Source organism: Mirounga leonina, unplaced genomic scaffold (assembly GCF_011800145.1).
Source record: "Mirounga leonina isolate KUSES-001 unplaced genomic scaffold, KU_Mleo_1.0 Mir_153, whole genome shotgun sequence".
Taxonomy (NCBI): domain Eukaryota; kingdom Metazoa; phylum Chordata; class Mammalia; order Carnivora; family Phocidae; genus Mirounga; species Mirounga leonina.
The window spans coordinates 16,884,715-16,910,284 of record NW_023270387.1 but is presented as its reverse complement, the minus strand read 5'-3'; positions in this window follow the sequence as shown (position 1 = coordinate 16,910,284).

Here is a 25,570-nt window from a genome sequence, read left to right as displayed (position 1 = left end):
CTGTGTGGGGAACATCTGACCAGAGTGAAGTTAGGGAGCCTCATTTGCTCAGAAGCTTCTAAACTGAGATTTAGAGTCTGAGTGTTTTTGATGAGCTGATAGGGCCACTGGCTCACAAAAATCTATTTGTGTGAATTTAGTTTTTAGATAGAAAGGAATATTCAAGAAAAAGGTAGGTGCCCAAGTATCCAAAAACAGAGGACGAGAAGATATTTATTCCTCAACCTGGTGCCATGGGTTAGATTTTAACTTCCAGTATGGTACTTAATATTTTAGGGATCAGAGATCCCTCTGAAAATTAGATGAAATCTATGATCTCTGTCCCCCCCTAAAGTACACATTGCATACAGTAGAAGCTCTTCCTAACTAGTGTCCACTTAACTAATGTTCTCAATAGCCTTTCTGAAATATGCCAGCTGATCCCTGGAAAATACTAAAGACACACAGCTGGTAGCCTTCACTTTGGTTCACTCCTGCGTATCTGCTTCCACCAATTGAGTGGAATGCTTAGCAAGAGTCAGTTATGCTTGTTACCAATCTATTGATTTCCGTTGTACTCCTCATAATTATGTAATTAAATTACACAAATTGACAAAATTTGAGTCTGCAAAGAAAAATAATTTGGGTTTTTTTTTTTTAAAGATTTTATTTATTTATTTGACAGAGAGAGGTAGCGAGAGAGGGAACACAAGCAAGGGGAGTGTGAGAGGGAGAAGCAGGCCTCCCACGGAGCAGGGAGCCTGACGCGGGGCTCGATCCCAGGACCCCGGGATCACGACCTGAGCCGAAGGCAGATGCTTAACGACTGAGCCACCCAGGTGCCCCAAGAATTTGGGTTTTTTTAAGATCGATTTATTTGAGAGAAAGCGCACGCGTACATTCTCACGCACAAGCAGGAGGGGCAGAGGGACAGAGAATCTGAAGCAAACTCCCTGTGAGTGTGGAGCCCATCAAGGGGCTTAATCTCAGGACCCCAAGATCACAACCTGTGCTTGGGGCTTACCCAACTGTGGCACCCAGGCACCCCAAGACTTGTTTCTATGAAAACCAAGAATGCTTTGGAAAGACAGCATAAAGATGAGTGCTAATAAAAATTGCTATTGAATTGGGTGTAGGCAAGGTGGTTATGAGAGACTAGAAAGACTTTTTCAAGCCCCAAATCTGGTAGGATTCTGCATTCAATTTGATTTGCAAGAGTCTTTAACTTGTCTCTACTGTGAACAAATTAAAACTGAAAATCAAATGCAAAGCACTAGACATATAGTTTAGGCAATAAAGACTGCCCAGAATTCCAGTCAGAGGGACCGTACTCAAAAGAAAGGCTTTGGGGAATGACTGGAGAGTAAATTGGTAAAAATAAAATTCTTAAGTTATGTATATATATATATATATATATATATATATATATATATATATATAGACGAGGATGTAGGTTAGGCTTCTTGTGACAGACACCCAAAATAATAATGGTTTACTCCAGAGAAAAGTTTTTCTTTCACAGAAAAGTGTTAATTAACATTCTTGTCTGTGGTAACAAAAATTATATAAATTATAATGACCCCAACACAATATAAATTTATTTTTCACTTGAAAAACAGTTCAAATGGATGATCCTGGTCATTGGGTAGCCCTCCTCTAAATGGCATCCAAGTTTTTCCATCCTGTAGTTCTACCATTATCATAACTTTCTGTGTCTTATCTAGAGAAATGGGAAAGAGGGAATGGAACCTGCATACCCACTCTTTTAAAGCCTTGGTCTGAAAATTCCATACATCATCTCTCACATTCTGTTGGCTACAACTCCATGACATGGCTACATCTAACTCTTTGGGAGGCTGAGAAACATAGCCTTCATTCTGGTAGTCTGTTCAGCTAAAATCAGAGTTTCTAGGGGCGCCTGCCTTCAGCTCAGGTCACGATCTCATGGATTCTGGGATCGAGCCCCGAGTCGGGCTCCTTGCTCAGTGGGGAGTCTGCTGCTCCCTCTGCCTCTCCCTTGAGTGCATGCTCTCTCTCTCTCAAATAAATAAAATATTAAAAAAAATAAAATCAGAGTTTCTGTTGCTGTAATAGTTATCTCTTGCTTCGTAACAAATCACTCCAAAACATAATGGCTTAAAACAAGAAACATTTACTTCACGGTTTCTGTGGATCAGGAATCTGGATGTAGCTAAGCTGGGTCCTCTGGCTGTGGCTTGCTCAGAAGGCTGCAGTCAAGGTATTGACCATGGCTCTATTTGGAGAGAGTTGCTCCCAAGCTCACTCAGTTGTCTGCCAGCAGCCTCAGAAGATCCACTTCCAAGTTCACTCACAAGGCCACTGGCAGCCATCGAGTCCTTGTTGGCTATTGCCAGAGAAACTGACTTCTTGCCATGTGGGCCTCTCCATAGGGCAGCTCATAACGTGGACGCTGGAACAGAGCAGGAAGGGGAGAAAGCAAGAGAATGAACAAGATAGAAGCCAGAATCTTTTTGTAACCTAATCTCAGATGTGATTTCTGTATTCTTTTTGTTAGAAGCAAGTCATAGGTCCAGCCCACATTCAGGGAAGTGGATTTCACAAGGTGAGAACACCGGGAGGCAGAGACCAGAGGCAGAGAATTTAAATAAGTTAGCCAAGGGCACAAAACTTGTAAGAATTAGAGGAAGAATTATGAGCTTTTCGTAGCTGGCTGGTGGGTAGATTGGCCCTCTGTGAGTGTTGGGCCCTTTTCCCCTGGATCATCAGTACTCACCAAGGACCCTCTGCAGGTCTCTGGGGTTCTCTCTGTGCAGCTCTCTCCTCTCTGGCACTCTGTCCATGAACTTGAACTGCCTTGGTATCTCCACACTCTTCACTCCATCTCCTCAGCTCAGGGAGCCAACTGGCCTCCACCTTAGTTCTGTCCCTACCCTGCATCCTAGAAACTCTCTGAGCAGAAAACTGGGGCAGTCGCTGGACTCATTCGTTTTCTGTTTTTCAGGCAACACTGTCCTTTGTTACCTGACATCCCGTGTCTTGAAAGCCTTTGATTGGTTGTTGTTTCAGGCAGGAGGGTAAATCTGGTCCCTCCTCCTCCATCTTGTCTACAAGCAAAAGTCAGAGCTCATGCTTTAAGCGCTTCCCTGTATCATCTTCTACAGCATGTAGAAGAGTGCATAACACTTTCGAGAAATTTGTGGCCATCCTTATCGCTATCCTGGGACCGCGATCCCATGTTATGGGGCTGCAGGCCGTAACTGAAGGAGTTTTTGTAAAGACTTCTGTGAATCACAGAGAACAAAGCAAGGCCCCTTTAGGACCAGGTGACAAAACAAGACACACAGTGAGGAGAGGGGCAGCCTCCTCATTTCTTCATGGAACACAGCCCGACTGCAGTCCAGTAAGGGCTGGAGGGTATGCTATGTCATTTTAAACAACCTAGTCTATTTTCATCAAAGATGTGTGTGTGTATTATTTAAAAACAAATAATATATAATAGCTTATAAAGGAAAGAAAAAAAAAGCTGTCTCTACCTCTTAATCTTGCCCTGGCCAGGTAACTATTCGTTACAATTCCAGCTGTATATTATGCCATGTACCCATGTATTCAAACAAATATTAATCACGCTTGCTGTGCCATTTAGGGATATCTGTCTTTCTCACTTTGGAGCCCTGGGATTAGAACTCTGAGCTAGAAACAATGTTTTTACGGAAAGCTGGCCATGTGACTCCTGTTAAAAACTAAAATGTAACTGAGTAGATCTGAGGATCTATTTGGCTTTATCCAGCCACTCATGAATTGTGCAGCATCCCATCTAGCAAGTAGAGAGGAGCTCCAAGGCGGTGTACAAAACGGAAGGTTGTATAGGCAGGAGGAGGGTGAAACAAGGAAGTTAAGAGTAGATTGTTTCAGGCAAGGTCTCCTTCCCTTAGGGGAAAGCAGGGGGTCTTCTGAGGCAGATCACCTCACGAATGCTGATGAGGAAATCCCAGACTGATTGGCTTCAAATTCCACTCCTGGGAGGCTGAAACTGCAGTTTAGTTAGGAAGTCTTGGTGGGGCTTAGCAAAAGTGACTCCATTTTGGGTCTGTTGTTTCTTTTTAGCACTCCCTTGGATGGGTTCCATAACAATAGCAGGACATGGGATCATTCACATGCACCATTGAGGCACACTCATAAGTTCCAGAAACAACAAAGGGAGAGATTTTGTCTGAGACTGCGGGTGAAGGAGCAACCGGTCTGTGACATTTGAACTGTTAGTGTTGATGTGTTGTCATTCGTAACTGTGGGCTGATGGGTCCTGAGGAAATTTGAGTTATAAATAAAAAATACATGCTGGAATAGAATAGTGCACAGATAGGATACTGACTTTCTCTAAGGAACTCCAAGCAGCTTCAGAGGTCGAGTTAAGACTTGAAAGAGAAATGGGAGTTCACTAGTGTCAGGTGATAGGTAGGACTAGAAGGGCAAGGAGTTGTCTGTACTGTGGGTGACAGCATCGAAGAGCATAGCATGTTCTGGAATGTGAACATGGTACTATAAAAGCTCAAGTTGAAAATTGTCTTATAAACGAGACCTTGAAGGATGGACTGATGAATGAGTTCTATTTGTTGGAATTCTTTTGAAGCCTGGGATGAATTTCTTCACGGGAGAATTTAATTAGCATCTGCCAAGCTTCTGGGAATTCTATTAATCCAAGATCTCTCTAACTTAAATTCTCACTTTGAGGTCTTTAATACTACCAAGACAGCAAGGATTTGGCCCGAGGGCTGGCTTTCAGCTCTAAATTCCCCCTTTTTAAAAAAAAATTTTTTTAAGATTTTATTTTTAAGTGATCTCTACCTCCAACGTAGGGCTCAAACCTACAACCCTGAGACAGAGTTGCATGCTCTACTGACTAAGCCAACCAGGCACTCCTCAGTTCTAAATTCTGTCTGTGATTTCCTCCCTTTGCTCAGCAACAACATTTGAATTTATTTATTGACTCCTGTAGTCCCCTGGAGCCAGCGGTGGAAATTTTTTAGTGAAGAACTTTATCCAGACACCTAGGTCACCAAATAATCAGAAACAGAATGAAAACCATCTTTCTGATGAAAGAGGCTAGCATTCTATTTACCGGCATCTTACCTGCTGAGAAAATGATTTCCAAATTTCTGTGCTTTATAAAATTTGAAGAAAGGGAAGAACATGGAAATGGCTAGTCCAAATGACCGAGAGCTGGACTTTCCCAAACATCTTTTATTTGCTTACTGCTTTGCTTATCACCAGTGGATTTTGAATGCCAGAGCTAATTTATTCTGATCCCAAGGTTAGTATCAAGAACAATCGTTTTGAAGACTTGGGTCCAGTGCCGGTATGGTTACACGTAAAGTTTGTAACTTTGGGGATTTGTTCCTCCTCTGTAAAACGCAGAACGCTAATCCATTCTGTACCTAGTAGTTTGCTAGGGCTACCATAACAAAGTACCACAAACCGGGCGACTTAACCGAAATTTATTGTCTGACAGCTTCCGGAGGCTGAGAGTCCAAAATCAAGGTGCCCTGAAATGTTTAGGGAAGAATCCTTCCTTGCCTCTTCCTAGTTGGAGGTAATGGCTCTCAGTCCTTGCTTTTCCTTGCCTTGCAATTGCCTTACCTCAGCCTCTGCCTCTGTCAGTTACGTGGTGTTCTCCCTATGTGTATGTCCAAATTTCCCTTCTTATTAAGGACAGCAGTTACTTGGTGGGATTAGGTATTAGGGCACATACTATGCCAGTAGGACCTGATTTTCATTAACTGATTATTTCCACAACAATGCTATTTCCAAATAAGATTACATCCTGAAACACTGGGAGCTAGAACTCCAACATCACTTTTTTGTGGAATTCAGTTCAATTCATAACAACTATCTTCTAGGTTACTCCCTTCTCTGTGTTCCTCAAAATACATCATAGGTACTGTATATACCTTAGTTATAGCACTTATCCTTGTTTTAAAGGCTGCTAACCTTTTTTAAAAAAATCCAGTATAATTAACATACAATGTTATATTAGTTTCAGGTGTACAATATAGCGATTCAATAATTCTAAATGTTATTCAGCAATATAAACGTACTCCAAATCCACTTCCCCTATTTCCCCATCCCCCCACCCACCTCCCCTCTGGTAACCATCTGTTTGTTCTCTGTAGTTAAGACTCTGTTTTTTGGGGGCACCTGGGTGGCTCAGTCGTTAAGCGTCTGCCTTCGGCTCAGGTCATGATCTCAGGGTCCTGGGATCGAGCCCCGCATCGGGCTCCCTGCTCAGCAGGAAGCCCGCTTCTCCCTCTCCCACTCCCCCTGCTTGTGTTCCCTCTCTCACTGTGTCTCTCTGTCAAATAAATAAATAAAATCTTTAAAAAAAAAAAAAAAAGACTCTGTTTTTTGGTTTATTTCTTTTTAAATTTGTCGGTTTTGTTTCTTAAATTTCACATGAGTGAAATTATATGGTATTTGTCTTTCTCTGACTTACTCCACTTAGCATTATACCCTTTAGATCCATACATGTTGTTGCAAATGGTAGGATTTCATTCCTTTTTATGGCTGAATAATATTCCACTGTGTATGTGTATGTGTGTGTGTATGACATCTTTTTTTTTTTTTTTAAAGATTTTATTTATTTGACAGAGCACAAGCAGGGGGAGCAGGAGAGGGAGAAGCAGACTCCCCACTGAGCAGGGAGCCCGATGCGGGGCTTGATCCCAGGACCCTGGGATCATGACCTGAGCTGAGGGCAGATGCTTAACCAACTAAGCCACCCAAGTGCCCCTACATATAATATCTTCTTTATCTATTCATCTACCGATGGACACTTGGACTGCTTCTATAATTTGCCTGTTGTAAATAATGCAATAAATATAAGGGTACCTATATCTTTTCAATTTGGTGTATTCATATTCTTTGATTAAATACCCAGTAGTGGAATCCTGGATCATATGGTAACTCTATTTTTCATATTTTGGGGAACCTCCTCCATACTGTCTTCCACAGTGGCTAGAGCATTTTGCATTCCCACTAACAGTACGCAAGGGTTCCTTTTTCTCAACATCCTCACCAACACTTGTTGTTTCTTATATTTTTGATTTTAGCTATTCTGACAGGTGTGAGGTGATATCTCATTGTGGTTTTGATTTGCATTTCCCTGATGATGAGTGCTGTTGAGTATCTTCTCATGTGTCTGTTGGCCATCTGGATGTCTTCTTTGGAAAAATGTCTGTCTATTCATATCTTCTGCCCATTTTTAAACTGGATTTTTTTTTTAGTATTGAGGTGTATCAGTTCTTTATATATTTTGAACACTACGCCTTTATTGGCTGTGTCATGGGCAAATACCTTTTGCCTTTCAGTAGGTTGTCTTTTTGCTTTGATTCTTTCCTTTGCTGTGTAGCTTTTTATTTTGATGTAGTCCCCCCAGTAGTTTATTTTTGCTTTTATTTCCCTTGCCTCAAGAGCTATATCTAGATGTTGCTATGGCCAGTGTCAGAGAAATTACTGCCTGTGCTCTCTTCTAGGAATTTTATGGTTTCAGTTCTCACATTTAAATCTTTAATCTATTTTGAGTTTATTTTTGTGTATGGTATAAGAAAGCAATTTTTTAAAATTTCCTTTTTGATTTTTTGGTTGACCCATTCATTGTTTAGTAACATGTTGTTTAACCTCCATGTATTTATGTTATTCCAGGTTTTTTCTTGTGGTTGATTTCTAGTTTCATAGCATTGTGGTCAGAGAAGAAGCATGGTATGACTTCAGTTTTTTTGAATTTGTTGAGACTTGTTTTGTGATCTGTTCTGGAGACTATTCCATGTGTGCTTGAAAAAGAGTGTGTATTTTGCTCTTTTAGGATGGAGTATTCTGAATATATCTGTTAGATCCATCTGGTCCAATATGTCATTCAAAGCCACTATTTTCTTGTTGATTTTCTGTTTGGATGATCTATCCATTGTTGTAAGTGGGGTGTTAATGTCCCCTATGATTATTGCATTACTATCAATTACTTCCTTTATGTTTGTCATTAGATGCTTTATATATTTGGGTGCTCCCACGTTCAGTGCATAAATATTTACAATTATTATATCTTCTTGTTTGTTCATTTTGATTATGCAGTGTCCTTCTTTGTCTCTTGTTACAGTCTTTATTTTAAAGTCTGTTGTCTGATGTAAGTATTTCTACCCCAGCCTTCTTTTCACTTCCATTTGCATGATAAATGCTTTTTCATCCCTTCACTTTCAATCTGCATGTGTTTTTAGGTCTGAAATGAGACTCTTGTAAGCAGCATATAGATGGATCTTACTTTTTTATCCACTCTGTCACCCTGTGTCTTTTGATTGGAGCATTTGGTCCATTTACATTTTTTATTTTTATTTTTTTTTTATTTTTAAAGATTTTATTTATTTTTTTGACCGAGAGAGACACAGCGAGAGCAGGAACACAAGCAGGGGGAGTGGGAGAGGGAGAAGCAGGCTTCCTGCCGAGCAGGGAGCCCGATGTGGGACTCGATCCAGGGACTCCAGGATCATGACCTGAGCCGAAGGCAGTCGCCCAACCAACTGAGCCACCCAGGCGCCCCTGGTCCATTTACATTTACTTATTGATAGGTATGTATGTATTGCCATTTTATTACTTGTTTTATAGTTGTTTTTATAGTTCTTCTCTGTTCCTTCTCTTGCTCTCTTCTCTTACAATTAGTTCACTTTCTTAGTGTTACACTTGGATTCTTTTTTTTTTTGCATATTAGCATTTTTTGATTTTTGGTTACCATTGGGTTTATATTTAATATTTTCTGCATATAGCAGCCTATATTAAGTTGATGGTCACTTAAGTTTGAACCTATTCTAAAAGCATTACATTTTTACTCCTCCAACCCCCCCCCTGAAATTTTAGGCATATGGTGTCATATTACATCCTTTTATTTTGTGAATCCCTTGACCGATTGTTATAGATATACTTAATTTTGCTGCCTTTGTGCTTTCCTTACTCTTACTTTTGGTCTTTCCTTTCCACCACAAGAGTCCCTTTTAACATTTCTTGTAAGGCTGGTTTAGTGGTGATGAATTCCTTCAACTTTTGTCTGGGAAACTTTATCTCTCCTTCTATTCTGAATGGTAGCCTTGCCAGACAGAGTATTCTTGGTTGCAGGTTTTGTTTTGTTTTGTTTTGTTTCTTTTAGCACTTTGAATATATCTTGCCACTTCCTTCTGGCTTGCATAGTTTCTGTGAGAAATCAGCTGATAGTCTTATGGGGTTTCTGTTGTGTGTAGCTATTTTCTTTTGCTGCTTAAAAATTCTTTATTACTGCTTTTTGCTATGTGTCTTGGTATGGACATCCTTGGTTTGATTTTGTTGGGAGCTCTCAGTGCTTCTTGGATCTGGATTTCTGTTTCCTTCCCCAGGTTTGGGTAGTTTTCAGCTATTATTTCTTCAAATGAATTTTCTGCCCTCATGTTCTCTCTCTTCTCTTGCTGAGATCCCTATAATGTGAATGTTATTATGCTTGATGGTGCTGCTGAGTTCCCTAAGTCTATTTTCATTTTGTATCATTCTTGTTTCTCTCTCCCATTCAACTTGATTGCTTTCCATTACTCTGTTCTCCAGGTTGCTGATCCATTTTTCTGCTTCCTCTAGTCTACTATTTATTCCATCTAGTGTATTTTTAATTTCAGTGTTGTTGAGTTCTTCATCTGTGATTGGTTCTTTTTTTATGCTTTCTATATCTTTGTTGAGGGTCTCACTCTACTCTTTTGTCAAGTCCAATGAGTATCTTTATGACCATTCCTTTAAATTCTCTATCAGGCATATTGCTTATCTCCATTTTGTTTAGCTCTCTTGCTGTGATTTTGTCCTGTTCTTTCATTTGGGACATCCTCTTCTGTCTCTTCATTTTGTCTAACTCTCCGTGTGTTTCTCTGTGTTAGGAAAGTCATGAATGTCTTCTGTTATTGAGAGTGGTTGCCTTATAAAGAAGAGGTCCTGTAATGCAGTGTCCCCTGTTCACCAGAACCTGACACTTCAGGGGCATTTTCTGTGTGTGTTGCATGGGCCCTACTGTTATGGCTGAGCTGCTTTTCCCTGTGGTCCAGTTGGCTATAATAGCTCTCTCTGCCTGTTGTGGGCAGGATTTGGTCCCTGTGTTGTTAATGGGCCAGTCTGGGGCCACCCTGGACTTGAGTTGAGTCAGACCAGGCATTTGCCGGAGCTGTGTTAGCACCAAACTGCAGGGCACTCTCCCTGTGTTGTCTCCTGAGAAGCTTTCATTGGTGGGATTGCGCCTATATACCCCAGGCATTTTTCAAACTACTGCTTCTATGTTGTGTCTCAGCAGGGCTCTTTGTTGTACTTTTTAAGGGCCGGGACTCCATTTCCTATCACCCTCTCAGCTCTTTCAGAGCCAGGCTTGCTGATTTTTAAAGTTCTAGGTGTTAAGCCCCACTGATTGTAAGAACTCATAAGTTCAGTGCTTTGACCCACGATTTTAGAGAAATCAGCTTGTTATTTTACTTCTGTGGGATCTCCAGTATGGTCTGAAGCAGCTAGCCCACACGTACAGTTATTATAGTCCTCATTTCCACCTTAGTTTCTATTGCTTCAACTATGGGTAATGATTTTTAATATTGTTATTTTTCACTGAATTCCATGGATTACTAATGTCATTTTCTACTAGGAAAGCCATCCCTGATTACATGTGTAACCAGGAAAGAAAACCAATTCTTCATGATGTTCAGTTCTTAAGGATCTGTTTGTTGGAACCCATACTGACCTCAAACTCTTTATTAGTTAGGATTCAGGTGGGAAATCAGGAAACAGATATTTGACAAGAAGGGATTTAATACATGTATTTAGATACCCGAAAAATTACAGGAAGACCTGGAAGGAGTGAAGGTCAGGGAGAATGGCTGTGAGCTTACAGAAAAGTAGACAGTAGAAGCACAGGAAGCTGTCATAGATGATATCAGGTACCTACAGTACTGAAACAGGAAATTCACAGAACAGCTTCCTGGAAGCCAACCTTATATCTGCCCTCTGCCTACAAGTCTACCTGCCAGGGCTGGTAAATAATGGCTTTCCCATCTCTTCTGTTCTTTACATGTCCTACAAGTGCCTTACATTGGCCAATTCTAAACTCCACCCTAGAAAGGGATTCTTGGGAATGTAATGAATATGCTTCCAAATTTTACAGGTGAAGTGATGATTCCTCCATCAATAAAGCACATTCAACTGCTAGGGAATATTAGAGGCAACAATGAGAAGAAAGATTCTAAAACATGCTCAGAGGCCTTTGAACTAACAACATGAAAAGATGAAGGAAATGGTCCTCAGTTGACAGCAGACAATCCAGCACACTGTATAAATAGTTCCCAAAATATTCCGTGGGATGCTGGTGCTATGATATGATTTGTCAATAAAGGATTTTGTAGCCAAATACATTTGGAAAAAAATCCTAAAACACTAACTCATTCTTAGAGAGTTATAGGACGTATAGTTATATTAAAGAATCTGAGAAAACCTGCATCCTTTTGAATCCATGGAATTCAGAAACCATCCTTTTGCCTAATCTAGCATTCCTCAATATTGTTAACTACTCTGGTTTCTCCCCCGGTATCTGTAGAACATTCTGAAAAACATACTTAGGGAAAGGCCAACAATGAACCATTTCTTTGGTTAGTTTTGTTGGCTTGTGTTAGGTCACCATTGACTAAGTGAAATAGGAAATTGCAAATATAGAAATCCCAAGCCACCATATTTGAAATAGCCTGAAGCAATATTAAAAACATGTAGCAGAAAGACTTATTCATATTGCAACAATTTGTATGCACGAAGTAATAAGGTGGGATATGTATGCCTGTCTGCAAGCAAAAGTTGAAGGAGCTCTTTACATTCTCTGAGGCATAAGAAACACTATAGTACATGGCATCAACATTTTCTAGACAAAGAGTGTTGTATAGTGTTGTATAAAACAATGGGAATATCTGAAAAGCATTCCTCCCGATCAAGGGGTGGGTACTAGTTCAAGTGTGTTTCATTACTTGCTACCAAAAAGTAATAGCTAATACAAAATCAATACGTGAGACGGGCCATGTAATATAGAGCTGAATCTAAGTGAAAGAAGCCAAACACAAGTGGTCACATATTGTAGATTTCATTTATATAAAATATAAAAGTAAAGTTTATATAAAATAAAAGAATAAGTCCACAGAGACAAAGCAGATGAGCAGTTGCCAGGGGCTACAAGAAGGAGAAATAGGGGGGACTACTTGGTGGGTAGGAGGTCCCTTTTGGGGTGATAGAAGTGTTTTTGGAACTAGGTAAAAGTGATGGTTGCACAGTGTTGTGAATGTACTAAATGTCACTGAATTGTACACTTAAAATGGTTAATCTTATATGAATTTTATGTTGATTTTTTTTAAAAAAAATATAAAACTGATCAAGTCAAAGTGGGATGAGAGGAATGTAAGGAAGAACCCTCCATCCAAGGTAGGAAAGCTATCAGAGTTTGTTTTATGCCCAGAAGTTAGTTAAAACATTGTCGTCTTGTCTTGGTGGTTCTAGACTGAGTATCCGCCAAGCTGGAGCACTTGGTGATGTTCCAGTGAAGTAACATGGTGCCGGAATGCTAGCTCTTTCTTTCAGTCTATAGTAAAAACCCAAGAGAAGGACAGAGATGAGTGATATGTTGAGAAAGTTGCAGACTAAGCATATAGGCAACAGCAATACAAGTATATAATTTCGATAAGGAAGACATTTCTGCTCATAATGATTGATCTGAGGTTGCTGGCTGAGAGTCAGGAAAACAAGTATCTTATTGAATTTCAGCAGTAAATTGTGACACCCTAAAATTAGCATGCTGATTGTAAGTAAACTATGGGATATTAGTAAACTGGAAAAGGCACATCCATGTGTATTAATGATCTATTGCTGCTGTGTACTCACAGCCCCTGACCACCCTGCCCATTGCACCAGCCCCCACCTGTCATTCACTGATGCAATCATTGCTCTGCAGCTGGCACGGGACTTTCCGCCTTCTTTTATTTTTATTTTTTTAATTAAAGATTTTATTTATTTGTCAGAGAGAGAGAGGGAGAATGAGTGCACAAGCAGGGGGAGTGGCAAGCAGAGGGAGAAGAAGGCTCCCTGCTGAGCAAGGAGCCCGATGCAGGACTTGATCCTAGGACTCTGGGATCATGACCTGAGCCAAAGGCAGACACTCAACTGACTGAGCCACCCAGGGGTCCCTCTGCCTTCTCTAGAATTTTATTTACCTTCTCTAGCTTATACCTATTTGAGGAAATTTTTAGTGGTGTATTAAAGATTACAATATACATCTTTAACTTACTATGGTTTATTTTTAAATAGTATTATACTATGTTGTAAGCAGTCTAAGAACCTTACAACAATATGATTTTATTTGACACCTCTTTTACATATTGCACTCTGTTGTGTATTTTACTTCTACATGTGCTATAAACACCATAAAACGCTATTGTTTGTGCTTTAAATAGTCCGTGGTCTTTTTTTTTACTTTTTGAATTTTAATGCCAGTATAGTTAACATACTGTTATATTAGTTTCAGGTGTACAATAGAGTGATTCAACAATTCCATATATTACTCAATGCTCAATAAGAGAAGTGTGCTCTTGGGGCACCTGGGTGGCTCAGTGGGTTAAGTGTGCAACTCTTGGTTTCAGCTCAGGTCATAATCTCAGGGTTGTGAGATTGAGCCCTGTGTGGGCTCCCTGTTCAGTGGGGAGTCTCCTTCCCTGCCTTCCTCCTTCTGCCCGCCCCCCCCACTCGTGCACACTCTCTCAAAAAGTAAATGAGTATTTTTTAAAAATAGGTATACTCTTAATCCCCTTCACCTTATTTCATCCTTCCCCCCACTACCCACCTCCCCTCTGGTAACCATCTGTTTGTTCTCTATAGTTGAGAGTCTGTTTTTTGGTTTATCTCCCCTTTGTTCATTTGTTTTGTTTCTAAAATTCCACATATGAGTGAAATCATACGGCATTTAACTTTCTCTGACTTATTTTGCTTAGCATTATACTCTAACTTCACCCACGTTGTCGCAAAAGGCAAGATTTCAATCTTTTTTATGGCTGAATAATATTCCATTGTGTATATACACCACATCTTTTTTATCCATTCATCAATTGATGGACACTTGGGCTGCTTCCATAGTTTGGCTATTGTAAATAATACTGCAGTAAACATAGTGGTGCATATATCCTTTTGAATTAGTGTTTTCATATTCTTTGGGCAAATACCCAGTAGTGGAATTACTGGATCATATGGTAATTCTATCTTTAATTTTTTGAGGAACCTCCATACTGTTTTCCAGACTGGCTGTACCAGTTTGCATTCCCACCAGCAGTGCATGAGGGTCCCATTTACTCCACATCCTTGTGAACACCTGTTGTTTCTTGTGTTTTTTATTTTAGTCATTTAGCAGGTGTGAGGTGATACCTCATTGTAGTTTTGATTTGTATTTCCCTGATGCTGAGTGATGTTGAGCATCTTTTCATGTGTCTGTTGGCCATCTGGATGTCTTCTTTGAAGAAATGACTGTTCATGTCTTCTGCCCATCTTTTAATTGAATTATTTGATTTTTGGTGTTGAGTTGTATAGTTCTTTATATATTTTGGATACTAGCCCTTTATCAGTAGCAAAAATAAACTATTAGGACTACATTACAATATTTGCCGAATATCTTCTCCTATTTGGTAGTCTGTCTTTTTGTTTTGTTGTTGTTTCTTTTGCCATGCAGGAACTTTTTTATTGTAATGTAATCCTAATAGTTTATTTTTGCTTTTGTTTTCTTTGCCTGAGCAGACATAGCTAGAAAAATGTTGCTATGGCCAATGTCAGAGAAATTACTGCCTGTGCTGTCTTCTAGGATTTTTATGGTTTCAGGACTCACTTTAGGTCTTTAATACATTTTGAGTTTATTTTTGTGTATGATGTAAGAAAGTGATCGAGTTTCCTTCTTTTGCATGCTGCTGTCCAGTTTTCCCAGCATCATTTGTGGAAGAAACTGTTTCTCCCATTGCATATTCTTGCCTCCTTGGTCAAAGATTAATTGACCATATAATCATGGGTTTATTTCTGTGCTTTCTATTCTGTTCCATTGATCTATGTGTCTGTTTTTGTGCCAATTCTGTACTGTTTTCATTATTACAGCTTTGTAGTGTATCTTGAAATCTGGAGTTGTGATACCTCCAGCTTTTTTTTTTTTTTCTTTTTCATGATTGCTTTGGTTATTTGGGGTCTTTTGTGGTTCCATACAAGTTTTAGGATTATTTATTTTAATTCTGTGAAAAATGCTGTTGGTATTTTGATAGGAGTTGCATTAAGTCTATAGATTGCTTTGGGTAGTATGGATATTTTAACAACATTTGTTCTCCCAATCTGTGAACATGGAATGTCTTTCCATTTGCTTTTGTTGTCTTCAATTTCTTTCATCAGTGTTTTATGGTTTTTCAGGGTATAGGTTTTTCACCTCCTCGGTTAAGTTTATTCCTAGGTATTTTATTATTTTGCTGCAATTGTAAATTGGATTGTTTTCTTAATTTCTCTTTCTGCTGCTTCATTATTAGTGTATAGAAATGCAACAGACTTCTGTATATTGATTTTGTATCCTGTGACCTTATTGAATTCATTTATCAGTTCTAGTAGTTTTTTTTTGATGAGTCTTTAGGGTTTTCTACTTAAAGTGTCATGTGTTCTGCAAATAGTGAGTTTTACTTCTTCCTTACCAATTTGGATGCTACCTATCTATCTATCATATATTTATTTATTTCAGTACTATGCTGAATGAAAGTGAGAGTGGATATCCTTTTCTTGTTCCTGACTTATTGAAATGATCATATGGTTCTTATCCTTTCTCTTATTGATGTGATGTATCATGTTGATTGATTTACAAATATTGAACTATCTAAGCATACTGGGAATAAATCCCACTTGATCATGGTGAATGATTTTGTTAATGTATCATTAGATTTGGTTTGCTAGTATTTTGTTGAAGAGTTTTGCATCTATATTCATCAGATATTGGCCTGTAGTTTTCTTTTTTTTTTTGTGGTGTCTTTATCTGGTTTTGGTATCAGGGTGATACTAGCCTCATAAAATGAATTTGAGAATAGATATTAACTTTTCTTTAAATATTTGGTAGAATTACCTGTGAAGCCATCTGGTCCTGGACTTTTTTTTTTTTTTTAAGATTTTATTTATTTATTTGTCAGAGAGAAAGCAAGCATAAGCAGGGAGACTGGCAGGCAGAGGGAGAAGCAGGCTCCCTGCTGAGCAAGTAGCCCAACGCGAGACTTGATCCCAGGACCCCGGGATCACAACCCGAGCCAAAGGCAGACGCCTAGCCGACTGAACCACCCAGGTGTCCTTGGTCCTGGACTTTTGTTTGTTGGGTGTTTTTTTTGATTACTGATTCACTTTCATTGCTGATAATTCATCTGTTTAAATTTCCTATTTCTTCCTAATTCAGTTTTGGGAGGTTATAGTTTTCTAGGAATTTATCCATTTCTTGTAGGTTGTCCAATTTGTTGGCATATAATTTTTCATAATACTCTCTTAAAATCCTTTGATTTTCTGTGGTGTTGATTATTTCTCCTCCTTCATTTCTGATTTTGCTTATTTGAGTTCTCTCTCTCTCTCTCTCTCGATGAGTCTGGCTAGAGGTTTATCAATTTTGTTGCTCTTTTCAAAGAACCTGCTCCTGGTTTCATTTATGTGTTCTATTGGTTTTTTAGTTTCTATTTCATTAATTTCTACTCTAATCTTGATTATTTCCTTCCTTCTACTGGTTTTGGTCTTTGTTCTTCTTTTTCTAGATCCTTTACGTGTAAGGTTATGTTGTTTATTTGAGATTTTTCTTGCTTCTTGAGGTAGGCCTGTACTGCTAAAACTTCCCACTTAGAACAGCTTTTGTTGCATCCCAAAGATTTTGGACAATTGTTTTCATTTTCATTTGTCTCCATGTATTTTTTTTATTTCCTCTTTGATTTCATTGTTTAGTAGCATGTCATTTAACCTCCATGTATTTGTGTTATTCCACATTTTTTCTTGTGGTTAATTTCCAGTTTCATAGCATTGTGGTCAGAGAAGATGCATGGTATGACTTCAGTCTTTTTGAATTTGTTGAGACTTGTTATGTGGCCTAATATGTGATCTCTTCTGGAGAATGTTCCAGAGCGTTCACTTGAAAAGAATGTGTATTCCAGTTTTAGAATGGAATGATCTGAATATATCTGGTTAAATCCATCTGGTCCAAAGTGTCATTAAAAGTTACTGTTTCCTTGTTGATTTTCTGTTTGGATGATCTGTCCATTATTGTAAGTGGAGTCTTAATGTCCCCTCCTATATTGTATTACTATCAGTTACTTCCATTATGTTTGTTATTAACTGCTTTAAGTATATGGGTCCACCCATGTTGGGTGCAGATATATTTACAATTGTTATATCTTCTTGTTGGATTGTTCCATTTATTATTCTGTTGTGTCCTTGGTCTCTTGTTGCTGTCTTTGTTTTAAAGTCTGTTTTGTCTGATACCAGTATTTCTATCCTGGCATTCTTTTCACATTTATTTTCATGATAAATGCTTCTCCATCCTTTCACTTTCAATCTGCGTGCATCTTTAGCCTCTTTGTAGGGAGTGTATAGATGGATCTTGCTTTTTTATCCACTCTGTCACCCTCCGTCTTTTGATTGGAGCATTTAGTCAGTTTACATTCAAAGTAATTATTTATAGGTAAGTATTTATTGCCATGTTGTTACTTGTTTTATGGTTGTTTTTGTAGTTCTTCTCTTCCTTTCTTCCCTGTTCTCTTCTCTCCCGATTAGTTGGCTTTTTAGTGATATACTTGGATTCCTTTCTCCCTATTTTTTTCATATCTACTACTGGTTTTTGATTTGTGGTTACCATTCAGTTTGTATATAAAAATCTTCTACATATAGCAGTCTATACTAAGCTGATGGTCGCGTAAGTTTGAACCCATTCTTTACTCCTCCCCCTCCCAATGTTTTAGGTATATGGTGTCATACTTTACGTCCTTTCATTTTGAGTCTTTTGACTGAGTTTTTACAGATATGCTTATTTTTACTGCTTTTGTGCTTTCCTTACTCTTGCTTATAGCCTTTCCTTTGCACTTGAAGAATCTCCTTTAACATTTCTTGTAGGGCTAGTTTATTGGTCATGAATTCCTTTAACTTCCATTTGCCTGGGAAATTGTTTATCTCTCTTTCTATTCTGAATGAAAGCCTTGCTGGATAGAGTATTCTTGGTTGCAGATATTTTCCTTTCAGCACTTTGAATATATTATGCCAATCCCTTCTGTCCTGCAAAATGTCTGCTAAAAAATCAGATGATAGCCTTAAGGAGTTTCCCTTGTATGTAACTGTTTTCTTTTCTATTTCAGATTAAAAACTCTCTTTATCATTACTTTTAGCCATTTTCATTACCCTGTGTCTTGGTGTGGACCTCCTTGGGTTGATTTTGTTGGGGGCACTCTGTTCCTCCTGGGTCTGGATTTCTGTTTCCCTCCGGGTTTGGGAAATTTTCAGCTATTATTTCTTCAAATAAATTTTCTGCCCCCATTTTCTCTCTTCCTTCTAGGATCCCTATAAGGCAAATGTTATTATGCTTGATGGTGTCACTGAGTTCTCTAAGGCTATTTTTGCTTTTAATAATTCTGTCTCCTCTCAACCTGATTTCTTCCATTGTTCTGTCTTCCATGTCACTCATCTGTTCTTCTGGCTCTAGTCTACTATTTATTTCACCTCATATATATATATATATATATATATATATATATATATATATATATATACACATATACATATAAAATACATGTATTATGTATATATATGTATATATATACATTTTTAAAGATTTTATTTATTTGAGAGGGAGAGAGAGAAAGAGAATGTGAGTGGGGGGAGGAGCCGAGGGACAGGGACAAACAGACTGTGCTGAGCACAGAGCCCAGTGCAGGGCTTGATCTCACAACCCTAAGATCATGACCTGAGCCAAAACCAAGAGTTGGACACCTAGCCGACTGAGCCACCCAGGCACCCCTCCACCTCATATATTTTTAATTTCATTTATTGAGTTCTTCATCTCTGATTGGTTCTTTTTTATGTTTTCTGTCTCTTTTTCTCATGTCCAGTGAGTATCTTCATGATCATTACTTTAAATTCTTTTTTTTTTTTTTTTAAAGATTTTATTTATTTATTTGATGGAGAGAGACACAGCGAGAGCAGGAACACAAGCGGGGGGAGTGGGAGAAGGAGAAGCAGGCTTCCCGCGGAGCAGGGAGCCTGATGCGGGGCTCGATCCCAGGACCCTGGGATCATGACCTGAGCCGAAAGCAGACGCTTAACGACTGAGCCACCCAGGCGCCCCTCATTACTTTAAATTCTTGATCAGGCATATTATGTATGTCCATTTCACTTAGGTCTCTTGCTGTGATTTTGTCCTTTTCTTTCATTTGGGACATATGAAGATGTCTCCTCATTTTGTTTCTGTCTCTGTGTCATAGGAAAGTCAGCTATGTGTCCTGCTCTTGGAAGTTAGTGGCCTTATGAAGAAGAGGCCCTGTAGTGTCCTGTAGCACAGTGCCTCCTGTTCACCAGAACCTGGTTCTTCAGGGGTGTCTTCTATGTGTGTTGCATGCACCCTACTCTTGTGGCTTGGCCACTTTTTCCTTCAGTCTACTCATCTGTGATGGCTCTCTTTTCCTGTTGTGTGCAGTGTTTGGTCTCTGTGGTGTTAGTGGGCCAGACTACAACTGCTTTGAGCTTGAGTTGAGTCAGAGCAGGCTTTTGCCAGAGATGCAGATACCAAAGTTCAGGGCACTTTCCATGTGTTGTCCCTTAAGAAGCTTTCACTGATGCGTGGGGCATGCAGCCAGACTAGATGTCTGCCTCCAACATACTGCCAAGGCAACAGCTGGACTTTTGTGTGTGCTTATCTTCCCCTCTTTCCGGGGAAGGAGTCACTTTGGAGTGGTGCCAGCCGCTGTTGGGGCTGCTTGCACACTGCCAGGCCTATGGCATCGCCCTGGATGGGCTCCAGGCAAACAGTATTGGAAGGCTCGGATTTGCCTTGTGGGCGGGGGAGCAGGGTGGCACGTGTGGTGGTGTTAGCAAGGCTTGTGTGCTCCTTGTCCTCTGTAGAAAGGGCACTTGCAACACTGGGCCTGAGATAGGACTGGCTGCAGGGGTCACATCCACCAAACGGCAGGGGCAGTACAGTGGTGTTAGCAAATTAGGCTGCGAGTATAGGCATTGCACTGGTTCCCACAGGTGGCCCTGTGTTTCTGCCGGGGGGTTGGGGAGGGAAATGATGCTTGCCAGCTCCTTTGTTCCCGGAGGAGCCTCCCAGCCATCTCTGTCTCTCTGGGGACATGCTCTGAGATTAGTAAGTAACCCTTCCGCATGTCCCAGGTGTTTTTGAAACTGCTGCTTATAATCTTCATCTCCATAGGGCTGTTTGTTGTGTTGTTTCTTTAAGGGTGGGGACTCAGTTTTCTATCCATTTTCCCAATCCTCCCAGAGCCACGCCCACTGATTTTTAAAATTCCAGGGTTTGGGTGATGGGTATGAAGGAAGGCACTTGTTATAATGAGCACTGGGTGTTGTTATCTAAGTGATGAATCACTAAATTCTACTCCTGAAACCAATATTACACTATATGTTAACTAATTAGAATTTAAATAAAAATTTGGAAAGTTGGGGCGCCTGGGTGGCTCAGTCGGTTAAGCATCTGCCTTCGGCTCAGGTCATGATCCCAGGGTCCTGGGATTGAGCCCCGAGTAGGGCTCCCTGCATAGTCAGGAGCCTGCTTCTCTCTCTGCCTGCAGCTCTCCCTGCTTATGCTCTCTCTCTCTCTCTGACAAATAAATAAATAAAAATTTTAAAAATTTTGGAAAGAAAAAAATAAAATGGAATTCCCGGGTTTAAGTCCCACTGGTTGTAAGAACTCATGAAAATTCATCCCCTCTTATTTTCAAAGCCAGATGTTATGGGGACTCATCTTCCTTGTGTGGGCTCCCCTGTGTAAGGATCTGTTTCTCTCCCCTCCCTGCCTGTGGGTCCCCCACCCCCAACAGACAGTCCTGTGATCTGTTTAACTCCCCACTGCATCTCTGCCCTTCCTGCCTTCTTCGATGGGGCCTCTTCTGTCTTTAGTTGTGAAGTTTGTTCTGCCAATCTTTGGGTCATTTTCTGGGTTATTACACTGATGTGAGTGTTGATCTCTTTGTATCTGTGGGAGGAGGTGAGCTTAGGGTCCTCATACTCTGTCATCTTCCCTGGAAGTCCATTCCATAGTCTTTTAAAGAAATGTAGCTATAAATGTATAATTCTTTAAAAAGATTAAATTTGTCTTTACTTACCCACATAATTTTCTTGTGTTCATTCCTTTCTTCAGCTCTGAGCTTCCATCTGGTATCATTTCCCCGTAGCCTGAATTACTCTTTTAGTGTTTATTGCAATGCAGCTCTTCTGGAGATGAAATCTCTCCTCTTTTGTCTATCTTAAAATGTATTTTTCATTTGTTTTTGAGTGATATATTTTGCTGCATATAGAATTCTAGGTTACCTTTTTTCTTCTTCGGGCACTTAAACACTTTCCATTGTCTTCTGGACCACCTGGTCAGCAGTAATTCTGTTATTTCCCTGTATGTAATATATGTGGCTGCTTTTAAATTTTATCTTGGTTTTCAGCAGTTTGAGTCTGATGTGCCTAGGTGTACTGGGTACTCTGTGTGTGTGTGTGTGTGTGTGTGTGTATACACACTTCTGTTGCTTGGAGTTTGCTAATTAACATCTTTCAACACTTTTGGAAAACTCTCAGCCATTGTCTCTTCAACAATTTCTTCTACCCCATTCTCTCTTTTTCCTGGTATTTGAATTACATATATGTGTCTCATAGATCTCAGATACTTCATTGTATTTTCTTTCTAATTTTTGTGTTTTGGTTTATATAATTTCTACTCTCTTTGTTATAGATCATTTTCTTCCTCTGTGCCCAGGCTGCTTCTGATCCTATTGAATGAATTCTTCACTTAGGATATTTTCCATTTCTAGCACTTGCATTTCATCATTTTTATCATTTCAGTCTCTCTGCTGACATTCGCCATATGTTTGTGAATGTTGTCTAGCTTTCCTATTAGATCCTCTAACATTTCCACGGTTACTTTAGAGTCCCTGTCTCATAATTCCAATGGCCAATCCATCTCTTGGTCTGCTTCTTCCCTCTCATGATCATGAGCTGCATTTTCTTCTTTGTATGTCTCACAGTTTTAATTGTACATTGCATACAGTGTATAAAAGAATAGTAGAGGTTAAAGGAAATAGTATTTTCCCTGGAAAATTAATCAGCCCTTCTTCTGTCAGAATGCCTAGAATCCCTAGCTCTATAGAGGCACCAAGTAAGTACCAATAAGACCTCAGAAATTTCTTTGTTAATTTACAGACTAGACACCAGCTTTTTGAACCATGAGAGATCTCTCTCTGCTTCACAGCCTATTTTCTAACTTTTTGAGTCACTAGAAATTTCTGTTGGCTCTTCAGTTCCATCCTTATCTTTATATACCCAAGGAGAGCTCTCTCTGTTCTACTCTTCTGCTTTCAGTCTTTGGAATTTCCTGCTTTGCCCTCAGTAAAAGCCCAGAGTGCCTGAGAGAGATTTCTCTCCTCTTTCTGCCTTGCTCTTACACTTCACTGAGCATTATATTTACTTGGGAGAGGTCTGAGCACCTTATATGGGATCACTCTGAGCTCTTCTGTTCTTCTCTTAGCCTTTTGCATGTTATCCACGTGCCCTCTGTGAGGGCCTATGGTAAATAGCAGGCAGGTGCACACTCTGTGGTTGGGGCTCCTTGGGGTTCTAGTTCATCATGCTAGTTTCCATGCAGTCATTAAGAGTTCATTAAAACGTGGCTGGCTTCTGCTTATCACCTACTATGATGATTCTTTCATCTTTCAGTGTCTCCACTAGGATGAAAACAACTATAGTTTTCTACTCTTAAAGGAAGGACTCTTTACTTTCTTTTCATTTAGTTAGATTTATTTTCTGTCCTCAGGTCTCCGCTGGGTTTAAAAACTATGATTTTGTAGCTTATCTGGTTTGTAATAATTAGGGTAGCACCAGCAATCTTTCGTGATTCGAAGTTGGAAGGTCTGGATTTTGCATTTTAATCGCCTCTAATCGACAGGAGGCAAAGTCTGGATCCAAAGAAGGGTAGGAAGTAGAATCCAAGATTCTAGTATAAGCCAGAACTCTAGAAAGGGTTGATGTAGAAACTAACCACTCAAAGGGAAACTTATCTGTTTAGGTTGGTTCTAGAATGAGTAGGAAAAGAAAAAAAGAATCTACTTTGGAATTTTGAACCATAAGCCCACACTCATGCTGTTTTGGGGACAAAATTCATGCTGACTGTGTGGTCTGAATACTATCAAGCCAGATTTCATTTTAAAGTAGCTATAGATTGGTATTGTCCCTATGCTCCTGGCCTGGCAGGAGCAAAGCAAATCTTCCCTGTATGATTGATGAGTGGGTTTCAGCTCTTTCTGTACCTAGAACAGTCATGACTCATGGTCCTGAAGCAAATCGCAGCTCCAAAGCATTAGATACTAAACATACTAATGTTTTTGTCCTTTATGCATCCACTGGGCCCTCTCACTATTTTACTAAAGAACAGACTCAGGTGTGCTCTGAGAGGAGAGAAAGTAGATCTGCATCCAGTGATTCCTTAAGCTTGATGGCAGGCTGCATATCAAGATAGGATACGCTGCCAGTTTTATGAATGTCTTCAACATTGACAAGAGTGGTGAGGATTTCCATCTAATCTGTGACCCAAGGGTCACTTTGCTGTTTATCATTATGCCTGAGGAGGCCAAGTAGAAGTTCTGTGACATGAGAAAGATCTTTGTGGGCACCACCCAGATTGACAATCCTCTAGATTGATTTGGAGCTTGGCCAAATCAATTGGGCATTCCATCAAGTTTCGCTAGTCTGTGTATGTTGGCTGAATGTGCTAACGTGGGCCACAGAGAGAGAGCAAGACAAGCTGCTCTTGATGGGTCTCATGTGAAAGATGGCAGTAGCTTTGCCACCAGGCTTTCCAAAATACTCATCTTTGGAGAAGACGACAAACCATGGATTTCCCTGCCCAAAAGAAGGAGTAATTGCCCCACCATTGCTCAAGACAGACAGAGACTGTTATTCAGACAGAGCAATGGGTGAAATGATTTCCAGATAAGAGAAATTGAGATCTCCTTGCAGTTAATTAAGGATATACTAGCAGGGGTGGGGGGGTAGGGGGCACAAAACATTATTTTGAGAGAACTGCCACATAGGGAACAGGCACTCACAATTTTTTCTTAATTACTAAAGCACATGAAGAAACAAGCCCGAATAAATGAAAGTCAGCAGGAAGAACAAACAAAAAAACCCCTGAAGGGTCAGACTCCCAAGACTGATGTTGGAATTATTAGATACAGATTACATATCAACAGTGTTTAGTCTGTCTAAATTTTAGCTGCATAATGAAAATGAGAATCTTAAAAATCACAGTACTGAATGAAAAACAAGTCTAAAATTGGTAACACAGATAAACAAATTTTAGTCTATTCGTACAGCACCATATCATAGAGCAGTTTGAAAAAAATGCACTGGGGCTATCTATACATACCAACGTGGATGAATCTCAGAAGTAGAATGAAGAGTGAGAAAAGCATTTGAAAATATAATAGTTCTTTTAGATAAGTTTCAAAATCTAGAAAAATTAAACCTATTGTTTAGTGATACATCATATATTGTAAAACTATTAAAGGTATCTGCTAATTTATAATTCAGAATATTGGCCTCATATGGATGGAAGGAAAGGGAGAAGATCAGAAAGGGAGCTCAGTTAGCTTAAAAGATTTATTGGGTTAAGTTTTATTTCTTAAGACAGGAGGTTTAACACACAGGTGTTTGTTTTTATTAACATTAAGTATGTGAATATATTTTATTCATTATTTTGTATGAATGGTTTACTTTTTAAAACTCAAATCTTGTTTTAAGATCAGTGATCTAAATCTTTATTGGGAAGATTTCACTGAATGTAGAACTGCTTTTTCTCTGAAGACAAAATATCAAATAGGTCCATCTAGTGGTGGATTGCCGAATCTCAAACAGGGACACTCCAGCTTACAGGAATACATGAGGATGTAAGGCTTTCGCTCAAAAATAGCACCTTCAACAAATAATTCAGTTAAAAAATGGGCAGAAGACATGAATAGACATTTCTGAAAAGAAGACATCCAGATGACTAACACACACATGAAAAATGCTTAACATCACTCATCAGGGAAATACAAATCAAAACTACAATGAGATATCACCTCACACCTGTCAGAATGGCTAAAATTAACAACACAGGAGACAACAGGTATTGGTGAGGATGCAGAGAAAGGGGAACCCTCCTACACTGTGGGTGGAAATGCAAACTGGTGTAGCCACTCTAGAAAACAGCATAGATGTTCCTCAATAAGTTAAAAATAGAGCTACCCTACAATCCAGCAATTGCACTACTATGTATTTACCC